General features: G+C 47.2%; 1 long non-coding RNA gene across 4 annotated transcripts in view; it reads left to right on the forward strand.

Annotated features, from left to right (window-relative positions):
- LOC309375383 overlaps window positions 1–24718 on the forward strand; it is a 38739-nt gene extending 14021 nt beyond the window's left edge. The window contains exons 2-5 of one of the 4 annotated variants that reach the window (XR_014170885.1): window positions 1775–1852; window positions 11213–11310; window positions 19387–19422; window positions 24648–24718. This is a non-coding gene — a long non-coding RNA (uncharacterized lncRNA). Of the gene's footprint in view, window positions 1–1774; window positions 1853–11212; window positions 13730–19386; window positions 19570–21374; window positions 21986–24647 lie in introns of those variants that run through there. The other 3 variants (XR_014170886.1, XR_014170888.1, XR_014170887.1) reach the window with 3 other exon arrangements.
- The last annotated feature ends 1435 nt before the right edge of the window (window positions 24719–26153 follow it).

Raw genomic sequence — 26153 nt, forward strand, 5'->3', positions numbered from 1 at the left:
ACCCACACAAGCAAAGTCCGAAACCCCAAGTCCAAAGGTCAGGAAATGGCCAGGGTCAATCCAAGTAGCTAAGGCTGAAGTCCAGCAGTCAGGATACAGTCCAGAGTCAAACCCAAAGTACAGTCCTATGAAAGTCCAGGAGCATCCAAAACAAGGTCCATCAACATGGGCAGTTGAGCAAACACAGCACCTCAGCTCTGCTTCCCTTTGGAACTTTGCATGCTGATTGCACCATCTGGGCTTGAGGAGGCAGGTGACCCTCACCTGTTCCAAGCCTGCTCCATCTGAGGAATCACACCTCTTCCCAGAGCTAGCAAGCCCCACCTAGCCAGCTAGTGTGCTGGGTTGTGGGCCCTTGTCTGCCTCAGCCTCCTAGAGTGCCCCTTGTGTGTCTGTGGAAACAGGGGCCCCTCTGTTTCTGGTGATGGGTCCTAGTTCTCTGGTTCCTGTGCACTGACCCGCATCCCCTTGTCATGCTCCATCACCCTGTGAGTACTTCCTTCCCCATCCCCTGCTTGCCCCAGTGTTTTCCCAGTCCCAGCTATACACCTCTCCGCAGGATCCTCTTCCTCTTCCCTGTCATCCTGCCAGTTCATGACATATGCTAAGGATGGAGGACCATGGGCCAAATGTGAACCGCCCCCAAGCCTTTCTTGCTGACCCTTGTGGCTCTTCCTCAACCACATATCCTCGCTGGCCCTGTTATATTCCCTTCTTCAGTGCTTTTTGCCTGACTGGTATGTGCCTTTGAATTGTCATAGGTCGCGTCCTCCCTGTGCATTGAACCACACGGCTTCCCTCAAAGAACCATGGAAACTGCAGTTTGTCAAGGGCGCTGGGAATTGTAGCTCAATGAGGAGATAAACTACAGCACCCAGTATTCTTAAGGGGAAGCCATAATAGTAAAAGTGGTATAAATGTGCTTTAGCTGGAAGGTGTTGATGTAACTAGAATGCTTCTTGGAGAGACGGTTTTGGATAGAGAGGCATTTGTGTCTACTGCGTGTGCAGGAACCTCTGGGTTTTGCATGCGCCAAATGTAAATTTAATAAATAATGATGGTGATGATCGATGATTATGATGATGTAGCCATCTCATCCATGGCCCCACCCACCACTGGCATGCAGCCCCCAACCTTACAGATCTCATTTGTTTTGACCCAGGAGGTTCTTTGAGGTTCAGGGTTAAGCAATTCCGCAACTCCTGCTTATCTCAGCTGGCTGGGAGATTGAAGCTGGTGAGATTCATCACATTTCCTAATGTAAACAAAACCCGTTTCCTAAAGCTATTCAGGCTTGCAGTTTCCGAAAACCAAAGCTATCTTTTATTTGCCAGGAAGGATTCCCGTTACTGCGTCTTAAGTATAAATCAGGATCTGAGCTGATGATTTTTCCAAAGAACAAATTCAGGTCTTTTTGTGAGAGTGGGTATGTGCAGGCTAGTTTAAAAATGGCACAAGTAAGTGCACAGAGGAAATGCTATGTGTTCATCAGCTTTGGGCTTGAACACGCCAGCTTTGTGCAAACTATGTCAATCATAAAGGCATCAAATTGCTTGGAGTCCTTGTGATCATGGTTGCTTTTCCAGCATCAAACAAATTGCCCATCCATGCTTTGGAAGAATCGAAGGTGGGGGGAAGGGTGTCTCCCTTTTACGGAGGCCTGTCCGTTGTGGAGGCATGTGCGTGTCTGTCTGTTACAGGTCTCTACTGAGATAAGGATAGAGCTGGCTGTTTCGTAGGTGTTTTTGAAATCATGTCCATTTCCTATTGACAGTGAACATCTGGCAACCTTTAAGAAGAAGGGGGGAAAGGCCTGGAGAGCAGCAGAAGTTATCTAAGACTCTGCAGTTTGGTGAGAATGGAGGGAATGCCGGGGGTGGAGGCAGGCGGAGTGGTGGATGAGATTGTAGCAGTGGAGAAAAGTGGTGAATGCCCTATAAAAGATCTGGGCCTCTTCTAGACATCTTTCACTTTCAGTGCTATGTATGCATGCAGTTTTCTTAGGCTGTTCAACCACCCCCAACCCCCAGATCTGGCCTTAACCTGATTGGGATGGTGCACACAAACCACACCAGAAGGCTCAAGCTATGGTGCAGGCCAAATCAGTGATCCTGGAGAAGATGTTCTAAATCGGGGGAACCAATACGGTGTTCTCCAGGGGTTCTTGGACTTCCAACTCCCATCCTCCCCTCACCATTGGCCATGCCTGATTCCAAAAGCTGGCAGTGAGTGTAAGTAAAAGATGTGAATGATCTGTTTGGGAGTCTACTCTTCTGTTTTGAAGGCCTCCTTCAGGTCTGTTTTAGGTTTGGGAAATTTTATGAAGTTCTTAAGTGTGTTCATACACACAAAACACACACAAACGCCATATCCTCTTGCTTTGTGTTGATCCTTCTGCAACGACAGAGAAGTTTGAAGTATAGAGTAAGCTACAGCATGTAATGGCAGCATGCTGGTAACTGCTGCAGCTAGGGTGCGGACTGCAGCTCCCATTGGCCCAAGTCAGCGTGGTCAAGTCATGGATGATGGGAGTTGGAGTCCAGCAACACCTGGAGATCCATAGATTCTTCACCCCAGATGCAGTAGGGACCAGCATGTTGCCATTATATACAGCAGTTCATTATGTAGACTGGGTGGTTCTCCTCCACAGCATTTTGGAGGAGGAGGAGGAGATGTTGACTGATGGGTTGATATCCCATGTTTTCTCTCTTTAGCAGGGTTTTCAAGAGCAGGAACCACAGCTCAGTGGCAGAGAACATGAAGGTCCCAAGTTCAATCCTTGGGATAGAAAATTAAAACAGCCAGGGAGCAGAGACTGGGAACAACCTCAGCCTGGAAAGCTGCTACCGGTCAGAACAGACCAGGGGTGGGGGACCTGTGGGCCTCCAGATGTGGCTTAACTCCAACTCCCATCATACTTGAGCTTTGGCCAGACTGGCTGGGGCTGATGGGAGTTGGAGTCCATAGACTCCACAGGTTCACAGGTGATTCACAGGCAGGCCTCCTCCGTGGGGAAAAGCTATAGGTCAGTGGAAGGGTCCCTGTTTCCATCCCTGGCATCTCTGGATAGGACTGGGGGCATCCCAGGTCTAAAAACCCTGCAAAGGCACTGCCATTCAGTGCGGAAAATGCTGAGCTGGAGGGGAGCAAGGATGAGACGCCCGAGCCGCAGTTTAGTTCCTCTGCACCCAAATGCCACTGTACACTTGTGTTGACACGAGGGTGGCCGGTGCCACCCCAACTCCCAGCACTAGCTCAACAAGTGAAGCCCTAACCTCGCTCCCTGCCCCGCACATGCAACCCTAGGGGAAAATGCTATCTGTGGGGAGTTCAGCTTGAGCAGCTGTTAAAAGGCACAGGAGCCCTGCCAAGGGAACAACAGCAATATTATTAGCAACCCTGTTTTACATACCGCCCCCCCCCTTTTCTTGGAAATGATTTTAAATCACTTAAGGGCAGGGCTCGGCACATTTCTCTCCCCCCCCCCGCCCCCAACTACCCGGTTTCCAGGAGCGATTAAACAGATCTCAATGCACGAGGAAAACTGGAAGCGGCCTCTACGTTTCTCTTCCTCTCTTATAAAGGTCGGGTGGGAAGAGAAAGGAAAGACGGGCGGGGAGAGGGAGAGATGAGAGGAATGAAATTCTTTCAATTATTTCGCGGTCAAAAGCCCCCTTTGGCCCGATCGAGAGCGAGCAATAAACAGGGGGAAAGGACTGGGAGCGGGAGGGGGGCGTGGAGGACCAAAGAGAAGACTTCTGAGTATTCCCCGTACCACCACGCGCGAGGAAGTGGGGGGGGGGAGAGACTCGCGGAGAAATTAAGGCAGGAATTTGTGCAGGATTTTTGGCGTTTCGAGAGCAATGGATGGTGCTTTTTTCTATTTTGGAAAGAGGCTATTAAGCGCGAGAGCAAGCGGCTGGGCCTTTTCTATGTGGGGCCTTGTTTGCAGACGTGTGAATGAGCGAGAGCGAGCGAGAGAGAGAGAGAGGCGCATTGAATGGACTTGGAAGCGGAGAGGCAGAGATCAGCCGGCAGGGAGGGGCGGGGGAAGGAGCCGAGGCGGGGAGCTCAGACAGCCTGGCGCCAGCAAACACCTGCGAGCAGCTAACAGGAACACAATGGCAAACGCAGGTGGGGGAGTGCTGTCAAGCCAGGCCTCTCCCCACTGTTAATCACGGCTGATTGCATCAGTTTCCAAAGCCTGCCAAGACCCACCAGCCAGCAGCCGGCCAGAGTTGTTCTCTGTGTCAGGATTTTTTTTCTTTTCTAATTTAAAGCAACTTTGCATTAATTCCCCCCCCCTTTCAGCACAAAAAGGGAGGGGGAGGGAAACAGGTGGGGGGAGGCTTCAGAGTAAGAGTCTCACTGGCTGAACGAATAAAAGCCAAGCCGGATCAGCTTAAGGGTTATCGATCTGAGCGCCCCCCCCCCACTCCAACCAGTAGGTTCGTGCCCTTGCAGTTCAGTGGATCAGAGCAGGGTTAGGTTTGCCGAAGAGCAGGGCTGGGGTTGGTGCCCAGCAGCCTTGGGCTGCCAGCACTGTAGAGGGACCCGCTGCTGATACCAGCCCTGCCCACCCCTTTTAATTTCTCTCTCTCTCTCTCTCTCTCTCTCTCTCTCTCTCTCTCTCTCTCTCTCTCTCACACACACACACACACACACACACACACACACACACCTCTTCACAGCCTTCTGAACAACACTGGTTGGCTGGGTGGAGCGGACATGTCAGATTTCCCACAGTGCTCTAGGACAGCATTGTTCCAGGGCATTATGGGCAATTAAAATGGCTGCCTGGCGCAGCCACCCAGTGTGGCTTGTTTGCAATGCTGTGAATGCTTCTCCCAGGTGAATCCAGAGAGGCTTACAAATATTTGCTTTGCCCAGGTGCCCTTGAACCTGAAACCACTCCTCCCTCTGAATATGAAAGCAGAGACTGCTGCTACCAATTGCGCAATAATAAAATCGGACTTTTGACTATCTCCCTTAGATGTTGTGTGGTGGTTTCCAAGTTGTGTTTTTGGAAGGGGAGCAGGGGTCCGTTACTGAGTGTTTATTGGGCGTTCTTTCGTGTTCTGAGGTTCAGACATGGGTGTGCAAATCTCCCTAAAAGTTCTTGCCTGCCAATGTTGATCTTTCCGTGGGAATCTGAAGGGGTTAAGGGAGTGTTGCCCAACATTCCTGGCCTTCTCTTGTGCATCCCTATCACTCTTGACCTACAAAAGAGTTTTAGGGCTGCCTTCTGATATAGTTCTCAAGAGTCCTTGGGAGTGTTCCACAGCACTCCCTGTGACTACTCTTGCCCCACAATTCAGATTTGCATGGGAATGTTGCTTGCAGCTGATGGGATGGCAACCAGGGCTAGCGTCCATGCCTTGCAGAGTCGCAGAGAATGCTTGCCCTTTGAGAATGGTTGCACTGCCATTCTGATCCTGCTCTGCAATCTGAAGTGGTGTGGGAGGAGCAATCTTCCTCTGCATTCGAAATTCAGTCAGTAGAGTGCAAGACTCCTTAATTTCAGGGTTGGGGGTTCGAACCCCACGTTGGGCAAAAAATTCCTCCATTGCAGGGGGTTGGACCCTTATGCTCCCTCCCAACTCTACAATTCTAGGAAGCTGTATAAAAATATCAGGCAAAGTACAAAGTGCAGTCTTGGTTGACATAGGAGCCAGGGTGAGAGCAACTGGGCACAGCAGTGCCTTGCATCCATGGTGCATTCTAGCACATGCCCCAGAATCCTTTGCAGTATGGCAACACATCAAGCTGAGCTGTGCCTTTAAGCCCATTCAATGTTGTGAGTGAAAAAAAGTGCATATTGAGTCTCATAGAACCAAACATAAAAGCTCACAGCCCCAAATTAAGCACAGGATGCTGACCAGGAATGCAATGCGGACTCCTGCCATTGCTGATGTGGCAAATCTTAGAAGGCACCCATAGGATGTGGCTGCAGGGCTGACCACATCTTCAAACCAATGTCCCTCTAGCCACTTAGCAGAATCATTCCTGAACATTAAATGTATGGTTCTTTTTTTGATTTGTTTCTCGCAGTCGTATCCTGCCTTTCCCCCAAGGGAAGTTTACATGGGGATTGTGGTCACCACAACCCTGTGTGGTAGGTTAGGCACAGAGAAAGTACTTGACCTAAGGCCACCCAGTGAGATTCAAGGTTGACCAGAAATTGGAATCCAGCCTTCCCAACCCAAATCTTCTCATTGCACTGCAGATCGATGTATATCCATCCACATGTTGCCTGTACGTCTTTTGATTTCAAAATGCCATGCATGGTTGACGAACCTTGGCCACCTCTGCTGTCCCTGCACTTGTTTCAGCCCTCAAAATATAAAGTTATACCATGGTTAAAGGTAAAGGGTAAAGGGACCCCTGACCATTAGGTCCAGTCATGACCGACTCTAGGGTTGCAGTGCTCATCTCGCTTTATTGGCCGAGGGAGCCGGCGTACAGCTTCCGGGTCATGTGGCCAGCATGACTAAGCCACTTCTGGCGAACCAGAGCAGCACACAGAAACACCGTTTATCTTCCCGCCGAAGCGGTACCTATTTATCTACTTGCACTTGGACGTGCTTTCAAACTGCTAGGTTGGCAGGAGCAGGGACCGAGCAACGGCAGCTCACCCCGTCACAGGGATTCAAACCGCCAACCTTCTGATCGGCAATCCCTAGGCTCTGTGGTTTAACCCACAGCGCCACCCGCGTCCCTATACCATGGTTAGGGATCGGCAAATCTGTCAGCTTTTGTTGACCCAGTTTCTCAATTTTCCAATCTTAATCTCAATTTTGCACCTTACTACAGATTCCTCCCCCCTTCAAAACAGCTGTTAGTATTTTAGTACAAATTTCTTCTAATGAACAGATTTTTATATGCAGTATTGACCAATGTACTTACTATTTCCCCTCGTATTATGAATCTTTGTATGATATTTTCACTAATGTGCATTTAAAACACACTTCCCCCTCCCGAATGCACTCATTTTTGGTACACATAGCCAAGTTGGAGAACCGTGTTGCCAAATTCAGAGACGTGTGAACTTGGAAGTGTTTGGGTTCTGATTCAAGTTTCTCATGGAAAAGCAAACAAAATTGAATTTCTGCCCATCAACTAAAACTGGTTCTCATGAAGAGGAGCCAGTGAGTGCCCTTATGGATGTCTCCACTGTAACAGTAGAGGACAGGGAACTACTAAAGCCTCATGCGTCATTCCCGGAGGATCATTGTCTCCCTGCATAATGTTACGGGTTAGTGAACCATTCTTGGCTGGGGCCTGGATCCAGTTTCCCAGCTCAATAATGCAGGAAATAACGATCTGCATTCAGAGGTTTGTTGGGGTTTTTTGTTTTGGTTTCTTTTTTTCTTTTTTTTGGGTGAGCTGGATGCCTTCAATGGATGATAAACAGCGCTGCCATTTGGAACCCTGCCCCATTGTGCAAGCGTGTTAGAGAAGAGTCACAAGTTGTGGCATCCCATTTACTACAACTGGGATGGGTTGGGGGGTGGGAAGATTATTGTGCTTGGTTTGCATGTGTCTTGTAGCCTCATTCCAGCCTTTAGAACGCCAACAGGATATGCTGGTCACAATATGTGAGTCACCCAAAACCAAATCCTCTCTTGCCATCCTCAAGAGACAGCTTAAAAGACAGAAACCCAAAATGAAAACTAGTTCCCTGTGACTCAATATATCATTGCAGTGGCCCCAATCCAGGGAGATAGCAACAACAATATTGACACACTGGGGATGCTTTCAACTAACTTTACTCAGAGCAGATACACTGACATTAATGATAGGCCAAAGTTAGTCATCATGGCCATTGATTTCAGTAGACCTACTCGTGAGTAAAAGTTAGTTGAATACAACCCAGGAAAGATGGCAAGTAGAGTGTAGTTGAGCTTTCGGAGCAATCCAGATTGATGGGTTGTCGGTGATGTTGTTGTTGTTTGCAAGCATCTTCTGCAACTTGTCATTGATGCAATAATAATGCTTTAGCAGTGGATTAATATTGGACTACCCACACATTGTCCCACTTTATTAGTTGTTTTGCATTGCTTTCTCAGTGCAACTACATTATTGCTGTCCACAAGGGCACTTGGGCACTGTAATGCAGCAAAAGCAGGACAACACACACACACACACACAGAGGAAGATTTGTGGCCTGAAAAGATATAGAATCTCACTAGGATGCTATGGGACAAGTCCCAGTGGAAACAGAGCATCATGTCCGTCCCAAAACTTTTCAGATGAAATGGGATTGCATATAACTGCCCCAATCATGAATGCACAAGGGTTGTTCTTGTTTGATCATGCTCATGTACAGTTTTGGGAGTCCCACTGAGGGCTGAAAAGCAACATCTAAATATCAAATAAAACTCAACTCAGCGGAGAGAAGGATGGGGACAACTAGAATTAGTTGCCTCTGTCTGGATCTGGCTCCACCTACTGTTGAGCTACTTCCCATATGCCCCACAAGTCTCAACGGGCACCAGCCATGGCTTGCTACAGACCCTCCAAGTGTCCCTGTTTTCCAAGGAGAGTCCCGGATTTACAAAAGGCGTCCCAGTTTCTGATTTGATCCCGAAATGTCTGGTTTCTACTTAGGGTGCCCCTATTTCCATTGGATAAATGTTGCATGGTATGGAGTTATGCGACCCACAAGCCATGGAGATAAGGAACTATACAATCTTTATAGCCCTGTATAGGGAAGTTTTCTAAATATTTTATTATGTTTTTATATATGCTGGAAGCTGCCCAGAGTGGCTCGGGCAACCCATCAAATGGGTGGAATAACAACAACAACAACAACAACAGCATGCCTATTTTCATCGGATAAATGTTGGAGGGTATGTTATTAAAGGCCCACCAATTCCACCTCACACAGTAGATGTTCTGAAGAGATTGGGGGGGGGCGCATGCCTGCTCCACCCCAACATTCCCACACAGATCAGGAAAGTCTGCATCTTCGTTTTCCACCATGCATAAGTGACCACCCTTGTGCTAAATTCAATTACAGTGGTACCTCTGGTTCTGGTTCTGGAGGTCCTTTCTTAACCTGAAACTGTTCTTAACCTGAAGCACCACTTTGGCTAATGGGGCCTTCTGCTGCTGCCACACAATTTCTGTTCTCATCCTGAGGTAAAGTTCTTAACCTGAGGTACTACTTCCAGGTTAGTGGAGTCTGTAACCTGAAGTGTTTGTAACCCGAGGTACCACTGTAGCAAGGATCAGCGATGAGGCCCATTTTCAGGAACGTCGCCTGTTCATCTTCAGCAGGATCCTTTTATCCCTGATGGCGATTCAAGTTCAGAAAGCCCAGGGACCCAACATTCCTCCTGGGAGACCCCTGCTTCTTCTTCCTCTCCCGGAAGTCATGCCGGCCTACATCCAACTGCCTCACAGCTTTTACCAAACATGCTTGGAAACTGCCTGCCTCAAGCCAGGTGCTCTTGAGGGAGTGTTTCCACGCTGTTTGCCATCAATCACGAGCCTTTCGTAGCCAGTGATTATGTACACAGGAGCAGGAGCAGCTCCTGCTTTCCTTGAGTTTTCCCAGCCAGTACGGCAGGCACCCCCCCCTGGAGCCCTCTTCCCCCCTCATCCCCACTTAATATCTCCCACATGTTATGCTGAGCCAGACTCTTCTTCCACTGGGTATATAGGGGTTTAGAAAGAGACACCTGTACACATACATCACTGCCATGAGCTAAGAGAAGGTGATGATCTACGAGAATCCCCGTGGGCACTTCCTGTTGTATTTACACAGGGAGCTGCTTTGAAGCTGGAGAAGGCCTGAAGGGAGAGAGGGAAAGGAGTCGGATGGGCGCATATAAGTAATAAAATTATTATTCATAACACGGCTCAGGAACTCTGGCATCCTTTCCATCAAACCACCCTAACCTCCACGCAGGTTCGGCAGAAGGTGATAGCAAACCGTCGCTCTCTCCAAGAGAGCTGAGAAGAGCTGGTCCAGGAGGGCAAATGGTGCCCTGCCCTACCAAGCTCAGCCTGTCCTTAGCCAGCTCCTGCCTGCTTGCCTCCTCCTTGTGACCAGTCCAAGGGGGGCAGAGGTTCCCGACTTCCTCCTTAGTCTCGGGGTTGGCCTTGTAGAACTGAAAGGGGATGAGGATGAATCATAGAACACCTTCTGAACGTGGGGGGTTTTTATGATGATGTGGCCATGTCATCTTTAGACTCAGAAGGTGCCTTCCCCAGCTGAAGTTGGTTCTCTAGGGCAAGTGAGGCACTGCCTCAAGAATCTCAGCCAGCCTTCCTTCTATGTCCATGCAGACAAAGGGGTGGCAATGCCTGCCAGCCTCTTCCTCTCAATTCTCCCCTTGTAAGACTCAACAGAGAGGAGAATGGAGAGAAAAAAGCTAAAATTTGTTAATCAGTTAAACCAAACTGTAGTCTGTGAGCTTCACTGAAGTGGTCTGCAGCAGCGGGTCTGTGGATTTGTGGTTGAAGACACAAGACATGACGTCCATCATGTTAAACAGTGCTTTTCCCCCCTAAAAAAATGTTTAGGGGTACTCTCATTTTCCTACTCATTTTGAAATACTGCCCTTCAATGAGGCCAAACTTAGATTCACAAAATATTTAGGGGTATGCATACACCTGCGTCCCCCCAGAAAAAAACGCACCAATGTTAAATATCCAAAACTGGTTTTCAGTTGTATTTTTTATTGCTTCTTCTATTTCTTATACTGTGTTCTGTTGTGTTGTCATTTAAATTCCATGTGGTTTAACTCCTAATACAATAGAATAGACTATATAAGAAAGAAATAATTAAAAATGCAATTAAAGATCATATGGCATTTAGCACACAACACATTGCAATTGCTACAGCAAGCAGAAAAGCCATTAAGTGGTCCACCAAGATCCTCAGCGATCTTCAAGTGGTCTGTGGCGGGGGGGGGGGGTAATTTGGGAACCTTGGGATTAAACTGTTGCAGCTCTAGTATAACTATAGATTCAGAAGATCTGTGATTTTAAGAAAAGCAATCTGTCACCTGCCTAGATTGTGTGCATGTGCATGCGTGCATAAGATACATATATAGATACATATGTTATTACTGCATAGGCAGAAGGAACAGCACTTTCATATATATGCTAACATGAATTCCATTTGCTGCTGATTAGACCGGCAATCCTTTCTATGGAGAAATTGCTCTGATGTTCCTATCCCTCTTTTTTTTTTTTTAAGCATTGCAAATGACTGCCCGGTCTCAAGATGCTCCAGGCTGACTTGTGACATCGATCAAGAGTTGTTTCACAACAAGAGCAAGACAGCTGTGCAGCTGGGTGCGTGTGTGCGTAGGTGGCTCATTTCCCTCCTGCTCCCTGCTCCCTTCTGGGAATAAGGCTTACGTTAATTACATAGGCTCCTTTATCTTTTTCTTTCTGTCCTCCAAGGTAGGTCAAGAGTTCCATGTGAAACTAGGAGACACCCATATACCCTGGCTGACCCATCACCAACTACATGGCCTTTTCAACAACCTGGTAAGCAAAGGCGGCAGCTACCAGGCCGCTGGCTAACTTTGGAAAACCCCTTCTGACAACAGAGGGATGCAGCAAAGGGATGGTATCTGCAACACACAAAAATACTGCTCTACGCCACTACAGGCTCCTTCACCACAATCAAAGACCAATGGGAATGTGACACAGGACACACAAAAACTCAACTCGATGGTCAGAACTTTGGCCTAAGTCACACTTTAAATATATCTCAGCCAAAAGAAGGGAACTCGCTTTGAAACTTATTTATAGATGGTACCTAACACAATGAAAGCTAGTATTGATACATCCAGGAATTTCACCTAGGTGCTGGAGAGGTTGTTCCTCCATGGGCACATTCCTCCTTGTGTGGTGGGAATGCCCCCAGATCTGATCCTTTCAGATATTAGTCTTATAATAAATTTGCAAAATAACAAAACAGGTAATAGAAGCAATTCCAGAACTGGTCCTACTCAATATCTTCCAAGACAATTATGTGCACTTACATGACAAAGAAGTCACAAACCACTTACTCTCAGCTGCTAGGAGTATCATAACTAGACACAGGAGGGATCTGTTGGGAGTGAACATGGACCACTAATACCAAACTGTCAGAAACTGTGCTGAGGAGAGCTGCACTGAGGAAGAATGGTGGGAGCCATCCCCTCGCCCTGATCCTGAATCTTCCCAGGAGCAGGAGGACAGTATAGATTTGGAACAGTGGTTTGCAGAGGGGCATAGTTCAAAAGGCGGAAGCTGGGAAATACTGGATGGGGAACAGCTGGCAGAAGAAACACTAGAAGAGAGAGAGAGTAAACAGACTCAAAGTCTCTGGACAGCATTCATCCCCCTTCTCCAAAGACACGGAGAGCTCGGAAAGTGTTAGAACAGAAAGTGCAGAGGGAACAAGCTCAGATTACAAGACACAGGAGTGATGTAGATTAATAGGGACGGGGGGGGGTGCGCCTTAATTGGGAGCACCACCATTTCTAGGTAGACGTGTTCTTTTATCTTTCACTGTGATTATTAAAGAATCTAACTGGTAAGACGTTCTGTTCATTTAATCTTTTTATTTACTGATCTTTTTATTTACATGGGGACAAACACAGGAGGACACTTTTACCCCGATGTGGCACTCTTTTATTACATATGCAAGCCAGCAAGACAATAACCAACCCCACCCCTAGACAGCATACAAATCAATATGGTTAACTTGGCCCACCCAACAACACACACCCCTCTCACACACAGACAAAACATGGTGCAACCAACTCGCAACCAACCATGCCCTGGGCCCTCTGGTCTCTTGTACCACCAGCAAGAATAAGGTAACTGTTTATATGACACTTGACACAAAAGCTTTGCTCATACACTATGGAGAAGAATGATTTTTTACTGTCTTGCCCTTTCCTTTCCTTCCCTCTCCCTTCCAGTTTTTCTTTTCCCTCAGCCCCTGTAACAGTAATGTCTCACTCTGAATATGACTGATTTGTTTGAATGATTCTGTGACTTGAAAACAGAGTCTCTTAATGTTCTATTGTTACCCAAGAAAACCTTTTAATAAAACTTTTTAAAAAGAGAGTTCCATGCGACAGACAGGCAGGAGAGATTAAGAGGCAGCAGTTTGCACACAAGGCTGCCTGGAGTGTTTGCTGTTGGACTGAAATTTGAACTCAGGCCTTCTAAAGTACAAGGGCAGATTGTCACACGAGTGCTTCATTTCAAACAAGGGTGGCTCTAACTTGCAGCTCTCTGGATGTTTGTTCGACTCCAAGCCCCAATATCCCCAACCAGCATGGCCAACGGTCAGGGATGATGGGAGTTGTTGGTCAACAACAGGTTAGCAGCCCCTGATTTAAATACTCGGGATACTAGGAGGTGCTCCTGTTGTTTGATATGCAGACAAAATGCCTTTTAACCTCTCCTGCGGTAGCACAGAGAGGAGATACCTTAAAACACAGAGAGATGTGTGCCAGTGTTGAGGAATGTACCCATAAATGTCCTTTAGTTGGCTCCAGACTTAGCTGAACAGCTTAGGTCCCACAGAAATCACTGAATCTACTTAATCACAGCTTAAGTCCCATTCATTCCAATGGGAATGCAGGCCAGCTAACTTATTCAGGGACTCAGCTGATCAATGCACCAAAGGAAAAGGACGAAGATTGGGTAGGATGTAATGCCTTTTGGCTTAGAAATTTGCCCAAGGTGGCCTCTTGGGCCCAATAGAGATGCCGCGGGTGGCGCTGTGGGTAAAACCTCAGCGCCTAGGACTTGCCGATCGTATGGTTGGCGGTTCGAATCCCCGTGGCGGGGTGCGCTCCCGCCGTTCGGTCCCAGCGCCTGCCAACCTAGCAGTTCGAAAGCACCCCCGGGTGCAAGTAGATAAATAGGGACCGCTTACCAGCGGGAAGGTAAACGGCGTTCCGTGTGCTGCGCTGGCACGCCAGATGCAGCTTGTCACGCTGCCCACGTGACCCGGAAGTGTCTGCGGACAGCGCTGGCTCCCGGCCTATAGAGTGAGATGAGCGCACAACCCTAGAGTCTGGCAAGACTGGCCCGTACAGGCAGGGGTACCTTTACCTTTAATGGTCCACTGCTCCGAGCTTCCTCACCACTGCCATAAACCCGCAATCCAAACAGCCAGACACAACCTTCTCCAGTCCCATCACCAGGAACATAGTAAGCTGCCATATACCAGGTCAGACCATTGGTCCATCTTGGTCAGGATCACCTGTGCTGAGTGGCTCTTCAGGATCTCAGGCAGATGTTTTTCCCAGCTGTGAATGTTGTTGGGGGACTGACCTAGGGACCTTCTGCAGGCCCCAACACTGAGCCATGGCCCAGGAAGCTGGGCTCGTCCACCGGCTGTGCAGAGAGACCTGCCTTTGCAAATAGCACACAAAAAGGAAATATAGTCGGCTAGGCAAAATGTGTGCATTAGTCAAAACTGCATACAATAATGTGTTTAATTAGTTGAAATCCACACCAGAATGCTGAAGAATTTTCATGGTGGGGTTGTGTGGGTTGTTTTTAAAGATTCCAAATTAACTGCAGAAATCTGAGTACCTGGAAACTGGAAAAAATGAGAGAAATGAAATGGGCAGATTCTTCTCTCTATTATCAAATGGATTTGGAAAGTGGTGGACTCTCTTTCAATGGAGGTTTTTATGCGAAGATTGGATGGCAGGGATTCTTTATCTGTAATTCCCAGATTGCAGGAGGTTGGACTTTACTTATATCAGTACCTTCCGACGCTACAATTCTACGATCCTATGGAAGTGACGTTAGAGGCAGGGTGGGACAAACACATAAGAAATCAGAACAATGTACTTCACACAGACCCCATTCTCACATTGCCGCATCCTGCCCAGCTTTCAGCGCAAACAATTTACTGTTTAACTCTGGTTTCCAGGCTGCCTCAGAGCACTGAGATCAAGGGGACCCCTGTTCCTGTCTCATCCCACGCCCCCCACCACAAGCGCAACGAGGGGGACGTGGATACCTTTCTGCGTCAGCGGCTCTTGTGCCTGATGCATGCGCCATCCCACACACCCCGTCACCTTGCTTCCTCTCTGGGCACTCTTTCCCTCTGCTGTAAGAAAGTGGGGGGGGGGGGAGAGATCCCAGTGGGGCTGAAGAGATGGCTGTGTGCACCTAGCCTCCCCTTCAATCCCCCCCTCCCCCCCCCCCGCCAGGCAGAAACAGAGAGAGGCAGGTGCTTCTCAAAGCCACAGTGGGTGGATTCAGTCGCTTGGCTCATGGCAGGTTATTATGTGGGAGGAGGGGCAGTTTCGGGACCAGCCATTCAGGTTCTTGCAGGAGACCAGCCAAGACTTCGAGGTTCTAGTCCCAGCTGGGCACCTGACTCACTTTGACTAAGTCACTTAAGCCCAGAAGCTAAAGTTACACAAAGCAAGCACTGTCGTGACGTCCTGCCTCCTGAACCACATTCTTCAGGAGGAGTCAGCTTTCGAGTTACAACAGAGGTCCTTCTCACCGCTTCCCCTCTTCTGCGAGGACCAAACCATAAGGCTGCGAGGAGAGAGCAGGCAAAAGGAGCAGTTGGGGGACGTGGGACTAGTCCATTGCAGGGCACTGCCCCACGAGCCTCAAGCCTGCCTCAGTCAGCTCCTACTTGCCTCCCTTCTTACAACATGAAAGCAGAAGGACAGCCTGCTGGATTAGCCAATGGCCCATTTAGTCCAGCATCCTGTTCTCGCAGGGACCAACCAGGGGAATCCGCGAGCAGGATTTCAGCACCAGAGCACTCTCCCCTCCCGTGGCTGCAAGCATTTCAGAAGCATTGCTGTTTCCAGCTGTGGAGGCAGAGCATAGCTCTCATGGCCAGGAGCTATTGATACCCTTGTGCCCTCCGTGAATTTGTCTAATCAACTAAATGGGTGGCCGTCACTGACTCTAGTGGGAGGGAGTTCCATAGTTTAACAATGCACCACAGGAAGATAATTCTTTCTTTTGTTATCTGTCCTGATTGTCCTCCTCTTCTTTCTTTCTTTCTTTCTTTCTTTCTTTCTTTCTTTCTTTCTTTCTTTCTTTCTTTCTTTCTTTCTTTCTTTCTTTATAAATTTTTATTAGAAACTTAAACATAACATAATATCTGAAAACATAACATCCTTAATTTTTCCCCATTTTCCTCCCTTCCCCCCACCCTCCCATAGCCCCCCCTCCCGACTTCCCTCAGTTCCAATCTTTGGTTTCTCTATGAATGCTATTCTCTGCATGTTGCAAATTTGTATAAATCCTTAATGTCCTGATTATCCTTTCAACATTCAGTTTCATTGGATGCCCGTGTTATGAGAAAAAGAAAAGAAAAGAAAACTTCTCCATCTGCTTTTTCCATGCCATGCATAGTTTTTATAAACTCTTATCATATCACCTGTCCAGCCGGTGACCCTGCCTTTTAGCTTCCTTCCCAGTTTGCCCTTGTAGAACTCAGCAAGAAATGGAATGGGACAAACCTAGAATTACAGTGGTACCTCGGGTTAAGTACTTAATTCGTTCCGGAGGTTAACCTGAAACTGTTCTTAACCTGAAGCACCACTTTAGCTAATGGGGCCTCCCGCTGCTGCCATGCCTCCAGAGCACAATTTCTGTTCTCATCCTGAAGCAAAGTTCTTAACCCGAGGTACTATTTCTGGGTTAGTGGAGTCTGTAACCTGAAGCATATGTGACCTGAAGCGTATGTAACCCAAGGTACCACTGTAGTCATTTTGACTTGTCATTGACTCTGGCTCTATGTGCTGTTGACCTCCCTGCTCCAGGGAAGAGTTATAGCACTAGTGTTCCTTATAAGTTTGCAAGAAGAGTTTGACTGAGTTTGGGAAAGGTGGCAGTGGTACGTAACACCCACCCACACCCACACACTCACAGTTCCTCTGTATTGCAAAGGGGGTACAGTCCAGTGGAGGTCTATACCACATTTCCAGATGAACATGTTAATCAGTTCTCAATTGTCAATTTTTCATGGGTGACTCTCTCCTTATTAAACTTGCAATGTCCCATCAATTAGTCAGTCAAGTGGCAGGGTGGGCTCCAGCTCAGAAAAGACCTGGACAAACATTAAAAGGCATGATACTGGATAGAAGATATCATAAACCAGTGTGGTGCAGCAACTGGAGTGTAGACCAGGAGTTGGCAGACCAGGGTTCAAGTCCCTACTAGTCCGCCATGAAACTCATTGGGTGACTTTGGGCCGGTCACAGTCTCTCAGCTTGATCTACCTCACAGGTTTGCAGTGAGGACAGAATGGAGAGGGATCATTATTAATAATGTGCAAAGGTGTGGGTTTTTTTGGGGGGGGGTTGTGTGTGTGCACAAAACACTCCAACTCTGATGGTGCAACCTGGATTTGCCAGGATGTTATTTAATCCAACTGGAAAATAACAACAGTCTGGAAATGCCCTTGTGCCATCTTCCTCTGGACACACAATCCCTGAAGCAGCAGCCACTGACAATTAAGCCACTAGACTCCAGCCCTCAGGATTGTGGCAGTCCTCCCCTGCTGATTTCTGAGGCGTTTGCTCTGTTCAGCTGTGTATCTCTGGACCTGGGTTTCTGGGAACTGCTGTGTACAAAGCAGAGGCAAAGTTGAGTCATGCTCCTTCCTGTAAAGTGCAACATTTGACTTGTGAATCTCACCCACAAGGGTTGTTATCTGCATCCCTCCCAATTTACCTTACTAAACAGGGAAAGCCCCTATTTTCTTCTATCTGTCTCTGATTAATCATTGTTCCTATTTTGCTTTGGGAGAATGCCTTCGCCTATTATTATTACTGTTATTATTATTATTTAATTTTATATAAAGTTTAAACAGAAAGTAGCAATAAAAAAGAAAGCACAGTTTTGACAGACCAGTTGTTGTTGTTTAGTCGTTTAGTCGTGTCCGACTCTTTGTGACCCCATGGACCAGAGCACGCCAGGCACTCCCGTCTTCCACTGCCTCCCACAGTTTGGTCAAACTCATGCTGGTAGCTTCGAGAACACTGTCCAACCATCTCGTCCTCTGTGGTTCCCTTCTCCTTGTGCCCTCCATCTTTCCCAACATCAGGGTCTTTTCCAGGGAGTCTTCTCTTCTCATGAGGTGGCCAAAGTATTGGAGCCTCAGCTACAGGATCTGTCCTTCCAGTGAACACTCAGGGCTGATTTCCTGAAGAATGGATACGTTTGATCTTCTTGCAGTTCATGGGACTCCTCCAGCACCATAATTCAAAAGCATCAATTCTTCGGCGATCAGCCTTCTTGATGGCCCAGCTCTCTCTTCCATACATCACTACTGGGAAAACCATGGCTTTAACTATACGGACCTTTGTTGGCAAGGTGATGTCTCTGCTTTTAAAGATACTGTCTAGGTTTGCCATCGCCTTTCTCCCAAGCAGTAGGCGTCTTTTAATTTCGTGACTGCTGTCACCATCTGTAGTGATCATGGAGCCCAAGAAAGTAAAATCTCTCACTGCCTCTATTTCTTCCCCTTCTATTTGCCAAACCAATAACAGAATGGTAAATAATGAAAACTGCTTCTCCTTCTCCCTCCCTGTCCCCTTTTCCTTTATGCTCAGATTTCAACTCCCTTGAATTGGAGCTCAGGGCGGTTGCAGGCTTGCAGAAACAAACTGGGTAATGTGGATTGAGTGTAGACACCCCACCCCCTTCCTGATGTGTGCAACAAGTGCAAATGTGACTTGAAATACAGCAGGAGGGAACAAGGACCTTGCTGTGTCGTAAGCCAGCCACTAATGTATACGTATCCTTAGACTGTAAACCTGTGAGTACAGGCTGTTTTGTTTCAACTGATTGTATGTCAGCCACTGAAGTAGCCTTTTAAATATGAACCGCAGGGTAGAAATACTCAAAATAAACAAACATTTAACCACTAGAGATTGAACAATTGATATCATCAGGCAATTAAACGTTTAGTGAAATGGCATAATCATGACCCTGACTTATTCTTACATGTGAATATGTGGCAATGACGTGTCTCCTTTCATCTGTAACACACTGGCCTGCTCTGAAGCAAACCCCTTGTGAAATATACCTCTTAGGTCAGGGTGAGGAAGAGGCAAAATAGGCGCATTACTTCTGATTCCATATACCGCCTGCCCTCCTTTTATCTGGTGACAATACATATAAATGTAGGGTCTATGTAAGTTGCAGAAAATTCACAGGGGGAGTTACACACACACACACACACACACACACACACCCTCACTGCCAAGATGGAGCGGAAGAAGGCAAAATCCTGGCAGTGGCAGGTCCTTCATCTGCTAGGAAGGACCCCTGTTGTGGAGAGGTCTATAGAGACAGAGGTTTTCTCCATTCACCTGTTTGAGGAGAGATTTAAGGCTAATGTTCCTTTTTCCACCCCGCCAGGCATCCAACTGATGACAGGAAGACAAGAGTTCAAAGGTACCAACATCTGCGCCCGGGAAACGGCTTTCATGCCTACGTTTGGGGGAAAGTGTGGGTGGAACAGACAGTCTCTCCGCTCCACAGTGAGAGAGTTGCTTTAATGTGAGCCAGTTTTCCTTCCCTGCAGGCTCTGTTGCCAGGTGGGTCCCTCGACAGATAGAAACATCAGGAGGGCTTTGCTGGATCTGGGCAGTGGTCCATCCACTCTAACATCTTGTCTCTTACAACGGACAGTCAGGTGGCTCTGGGAAGCCCACCCAGTGTGGCACAAAAGTAGCCCTCTCCCCACACTGTTGCCTTCCCTTAATATTTTGGGAGTTTATCATTTTATTGTATTTCTATCCCACCTTCCCTCCAGGGAATTGAAGATGTCATACCAGGTTCTCCCTTCCCTCTCCATGTGATCCTCACCAATGACCCTATGAGGTAGGTTAGGCTGAGAGACGCTGACTTGCCCAGGATCACCCAGTGAACTTCATGGTTGAGTCAGGACTCAAACCTGGGTCTGAGCAACCCGGGTTCGAGTCCTGACTTAACCAGGAAGTTCACTGGGTGACCCTGGGCCAGTCACTATCTGTCAACCTAACCTACCTCCTAGGGGGACTGGCAGCAGAATGTTCAAGTGTGAAGTGCTCTTGCTCAGAGTTCCAGCCAGCAATGCCGTCCTGTGATACTCCATTCCACCACCCGCTTCCAGTTTTCCATTTCCCCTCCAAGACTCAGGTCACGATGTTGTTGCCACTGAGCACTCTCAGTCCTTGCTGATCTGTTGTGGATTTTTTTTGTAACCCTCATTTTAAGACTTTTTTCCTAACTTCCCTGCCCTCCTCCAGTATTCTGCAAACCTCAGGGTTTCCCCAAACATGCCAAAATCTCCTCTCTCTCTGTGTGTGGTTCCATTTTGGCTCCATTGGCACTGGCACTCACACCTGAACATTGGAAACAGCATGAATGATAGACATCTCCTCCCCCATGAATTACGCTAATCTATTTTTTAAACCATTTAAGCCAGCAGGCGTCACCACTTCTTGCAATAGCAAATTTCATCAGTTTGTGATACGTTGCATGAATCTATTGTTTGTATATTGGCTACTGTTTCCTTCTGCTGGTTTTTAATAGATTTCATTTTTATTGTAACTGTGTGTGCTTTATTGTCGTTAGCTGTCTTGGACAAAGACGGGATAATGTTTAAGGTAATAATACTTTAAAATAGATAAATACGGATGGGGGAAAATAGGTGCATTTGCTCATACTGAGGTGAGCTCTGTTGTGGTTCCTCTGCTAGTTCTCTGCATGCTCTCTGTCCTGCCCATTTATAGACCACATGAACACCATATCTTGAATGTCCATTTAAAGCACAAAATGGCCTCTGCCCAAGAATCCTGGGAACTGTAGAAGAGTTTGGATTTGATAGCCCGCTTTATTACTACCCGAAGGAGTCTTGAAGCGGCTAACATTCTCCTTTTCCCTTCCTCCCCCACAACAAACACTCTGTGAGGTGAGTGGGGCTGAGAGACTTCAAAGAAGTGTGACTGGCCCAAGGTCACCCAGCAGCTGCATGTGGAGGAGCGGAGACGCGAACCCGGTTCACCAGATTACGAGTCTACCACTCCTAACCACTACACCACACTGGCTCTGTAGTGTGTTAAGGGAGGGATAGCTCAGTTCGTAGCGCATGAGACTCTTAATCGCAGGGTCGTGGGTTCGAGTCTCATGTTGGGTGAAAAATTCCTGCACTGCAGGGGGTTGGACTAGATGACCCTCATGGTCCCTTCTGGATCTACAGTTCTGTGAGGGGTAAGATTACAGTTCGATAATCCAAGTGCTTCAAATGCCTGGTGTGAATGTGACCACAGAACAAAGTGACGCGTGTCAAAGCAGAAGTTGCTGCTTGGATTTCAGTACCATTTTGTACACTGTTTGCCTAAACTTTCTTCGTCATTATGAAGAGTTGGGAAAGGAAGCAGGTGATATTCCTATCCTGTTTGGTGCTGGATAGTCAGAACAGGAGAAGGACCCTTCACCAAATGCCTGTCACATGCCAACATCCTGTTATCACAGTGGCCAACCATGGGAAGCCCATGGGAAGCCCAGAAGCAAAACCTCAGCACAACAGCAGCTTTTCCAAGAGAATTGTATTCAGAGGCACACACTGATTCCATGATAGACTTCTCTCCCATGAATTTGCCTAATCCTCTTTTGAAGCCGTCCAAGTTGGTGCCTGTTTCTTGCGCGGGCGAATTCCATGTGCTTAACTATAGAATAAACAGCTGGGAAGAACTTCCCCACTTGTCATGGATTGGGAAATTAGGACAGTGAGAGAGAAAGAACGAATCCTGAAAGCCAGGTAGAAAAGAGGTATCAGGATTACGGTTTGTCCCTCCATTGGATGATCATCTTTTTAATAGCTCCAGGTTTGAAAAACAACACACTCCTGAAACGCAGTGAAGGTGGTTCTCTCAACAGGCCTTTGCCAACAAGGAATGGAGCTGCAGGTAACTGTTCATGCAAAACGGGGTGCATAGCAGAGATGCAGCTGTATCAGTTGTGCTCATTATCTACAAAACAGTGGCGTAGCATGGGGGGTGCAGGGGGGGCCGGCCGCACCGGGCGCAACATCTGGGAGTTAGGGTTAGGGGGCACAAATCCACGGGTTAGGGGGTGCAAATTACTTGCCTTGCCCCAGGTGCTGACAACCCACGCTACGCCACTGCTACAAAACATTGAAGAAAAGCAGCCTGGGGAGGAGGTTTGCAGTCGAGAAGCAACAGCAAGAAGGCGCTTAACTACTTCTGCACTCACAACCTCTCCGCTCAAAATTACCCACTTGTGGGTTACTTTTCTTCCCAGAAAGAAGGGCAACTGGATTTTATGTGGGATGGAGAAGAAGCTCAACAACTTCAATCCTAAAAAAAGGTCAACAGCTTTGGTTGGCCCCTTGGCCAGCCCTCATGGTCCTTCATCAAATCTGGCCCTCTTTGAAAAAAGTTTGGACACCACTGCTGTAAGGGAAAAGCAGCCAGCGGGAGGATTTGGAGTGGAGGGTAAAGGATTAAGCAACTACAGTGGTACCTCGGGTTACATATGCTTCAGGTTAAAGACTCCGCTAACCCAGATATATTACCTCGGGTTAAGAACTTTGCTTCAGGATGAGAACAGAAATCGCGCGGCGGCGACACAGCGGCAGCAGGAGGCCCCATTAGCTAAAGTGGTGCTTCAGGTTAAGAACAGTTTCAGATTAAGAACGGACCTCCAGAACGAATTAAGTACTTAACCTGAGGTACCACTATAGTCTCTGTGTTGTATTTCTGTTCCAAATGTTTCCCCTCCCAACATTGCTGTCTAATCCCCCTCCCAAAAAATGAAAGAAGCAGTGAGGTTGTGTCTCTGCACATAACTAGTTTTTCAGAAAAAGCAGTTTTACCATTTTCTGAAGTTTATTGTATATTTTATTATGATTTTAAAAAAAAAATTGTACTACCCCAGGATAAGATTTTATGAAGGATGGCAGACAAATAGCTTACACAAAATAAATCAACACTTTGGGTGGGGCAAGTGGAGACCTCAAACTAATTTTATGTGGGATGGGGAAGCCCAGAAGGAGAGGAGAAAGGGAGAGGAGAAATAAGGTGAAATGGGATAAAGCAATGGAAAGAGGGAGGGAGAACCTTCTGCATGTGTTCAGGGGTGTCAGAAGAGATGAGGACACATCAAAAAGAGAGAGAGAAAGGGTGCTGCAATCCTGTTTTATCTGGGATTAATTATCCAAGAAAGCAGTGTGACTTATTTCCGATTATGGGCATGTGTAGGATTGAACTGCAAACCTTATATCAAAAGATAGACGAAGGAACCGGCCAAAATCTCATCAACCCTCACTGAGCACGTAAGATAAAGGGGGACGAGCTATGTCTGTTTCTACCCATTTCTCTTGCCCCCAGCTGAGTGGCACGAGGGCTGCTGCAAAATTATCATGAATGCCATCTAAATCCAATTGCATTGGAGTATAAATAGCATAGCAGGCATGTCGCTGGCTTCAGACTAAGACTATCAATGGCGACTAATGCTGATGGCTCTGTTTTTCCTCTACTGTTGGAAGGCAGTCTGCCTTGGAATACCAGCTGTTGGCAATCCCATGCGCGGAGAGAGCTGTTGCACTTGGGTTCCGCTTATGGGCTTCCCATAGGGATCCAGTTGATCACTGTGAGAACAGGATGAAGAACTAGATGGGCCACTGGCCTGATTCAGCAGACTCTTCTTATGTTCTTCAGTTGGTAAAGAATAGAAGTGGGTGGGAGAGGCTCTAGACATGGGTAGGCAAACTAAGGGCCGGGGGCCAGATCCGGCCCAATCGCCTTCTAAATCCGGCCCATGGGTGGTGCGGGAATCAGTGTGTTTTTACATGAGTAGAATGTGCCCTTTTATGTAAAATGCATCTCTGGTTTATTTGTGGGGCATAGGAATTTGTTTTGTTTTTTTAAATACAGTCTGCCCCCCCCCCACATCTCTGGTTTATTTGTGGGGCATAGGAATTTGTTAATTTTTTAAAAAATACAGTCTGCCCCCCCCCCCCAAGGTCTGAGGGACAGTGGACCAGCCCCCTGCTGAAAAAGTTTGCTGACTCCTGCTCTAGACAAATGTGAACAGGGTCCTATTTATTATTATTCTTCACTCTCTGAAGTCCTGCAGCTTTTATGCCACAGAGAAACAGCATTCCAACACATCATTAACTATGTATCCCTCTCTACTGAAAAGGCCACCTGGGCAGTCTGCTTTAAACCCAGGGGCTATATCATGTCAATAGGCACTAACTTGTTGCCTAGCTGGTGACCACCTTTGCGTTGGCCCAGTGAGTCTCCTTTACCAGCCTACAGAATCTGCTTTGCTGTTTTCAGTAGCGACACCAAGGTCCACCAACTACATCCAGGTGCGAAAACAGTGGCTATGAAGGTGGAGCCAGATGCAAATGGGGCAGAGCGACTTTCCTTCCACATCCCATAAGCTGCACACATTAAGTGTGTATCTACATCTTAAGTTACTGCGGATCAGGTATTCCACCTCAAAACTCTTAAAACTGTGTGAGGACTAACTGAAAGGCCACTGGTTAAGGCTGCAACACTTACCTAGCAGCACTTAATGTTATTTAGTTAATGCACTTACCTGGAAGTAAATTCAATGGGACTTCTGAGTAATCCTAATGCGCTGCAATATCTCCCATTTTACAGGTGAGCAAAACCAAGGCTAAGTGATTAGCAGAACACCAGCCATCCCAGAAATTTAATTTAAAACAAAACAAGGCCCTATTGTTCAACCCGTCAAGAGTCATAAATTTAAGCAGATTCCCTGTAAATCAGAGAAGTCTACCAGTAGATCCCAGTCTACCCACTTGATATATACCAGGAATGTCCAACTCCCAAGAGACTGTGATCTACTCTCACTATAAAAAAACTGGCAGTGATCTACCCATTGGATTGACCAAAGTTGTTGAGCTTTTTGGGGGGAGGGGATCAATCAGGAGCACGTGATCGAACAGGATCGCCCAGAGATCAACTGGTAGATTGTGATCAACAGGTTGAACGTCCCTGATATATACAATCCCTACTGAAACTGGAGTGACCTGTTCAGCACTAATCACTGAATGTTAGCTAAGCAGAGCTTGGAACAAAGATCTATTTGCACAACTGACCATCGTGGCTTCAGAATATACTGTGATTCCAGAGAATCACAAGCATATCAAGTACTGGTTGGATGATACTGTATTTTTTTAATTTTTAAAAAAACAACCACCCCACCTTAAGCAACCATGTGTACCACAGAGAGCAGTGAAAAAGCTTTGACTTCCAATGACCTAAAGTGTTGCAAAGGCAGAGAGGTATGCTTTGCACTGGCCTGTGCCAGCAAGACAATCAGGCTAAGACTGGCAGATGCTCAGTTGAAGAACTGCAATAGATCAGTAACTGCCGGCTGCTTTGCCAACTTTCAACTAGGCGTAAATTCCCAGCCTGCAACTGGCAGCTACCTTGGGATCTTGCTCAGCTTTGCCATTTGAGCATGGGAGAATGATTTACTAGTTCAAACTAGGATTTTTTTTGGGGGGGTCACAGTGGAATTCACCCCTACACCCCCAAGAGAAATTACTTTCCTTTACAGAAGCTGTATTATCAAGTTTTACCCGTGCATAGGTAGAAGACAGAAGCAAAGAAATGCAAGGTTGACGTCTGGAGTGCATGTGTAAGCGGTCAAATGCAACCACTTAGTATTATGTCCATGCTGCAGATGCGAGGACTGAGGCAGAGACCCAATTGTTGTCTTAAGATTACCTAGTGTGTTCAGAGATTCAAACCAGGGACTTCTTGACAGCTTCTTTTTTCACCACCCAACACCAGCGCAAGAGTGCCTTCTTTTTATGCTTGCTTTTCGCTGTTTAACTCACCCATCAAGCGTTCTGGGTTAAATATGAATTAACTGTACAGTTGTTTATATGTTGCTTCCACAAGCCATGACGCTGTAATACCCATCCCAGGATCCCTTGGAGAGCTGTGTTAATTGTGCTTCCCAACTGCACCCCAGAAATATTGGTGCCGTAAGCAACTATGTGGGTGGTTCGTGCAGCTGGTACAGCCCTGAGTTTGTCCCATTTCCACACAACTCCATTAGAATGGCATCTCTGTTGAGCGCCAGCTGCCTCAGCAGTTCCCGAAACAGTTTCAGTGGAGAACACCTTTGGTTGC

The sequence above is a fragment of the Podarcis melisellensis genome (genome assembly GCF_964234715.1).
Source record: "Podarcis melisellensis genome assembly, chromosome: 8".
NCBI lineage: Eukaryota > Metazoa > Chordata > Lepidosauria > Squamata > Lacertidae > Podarcis > Podarcis melisellensis.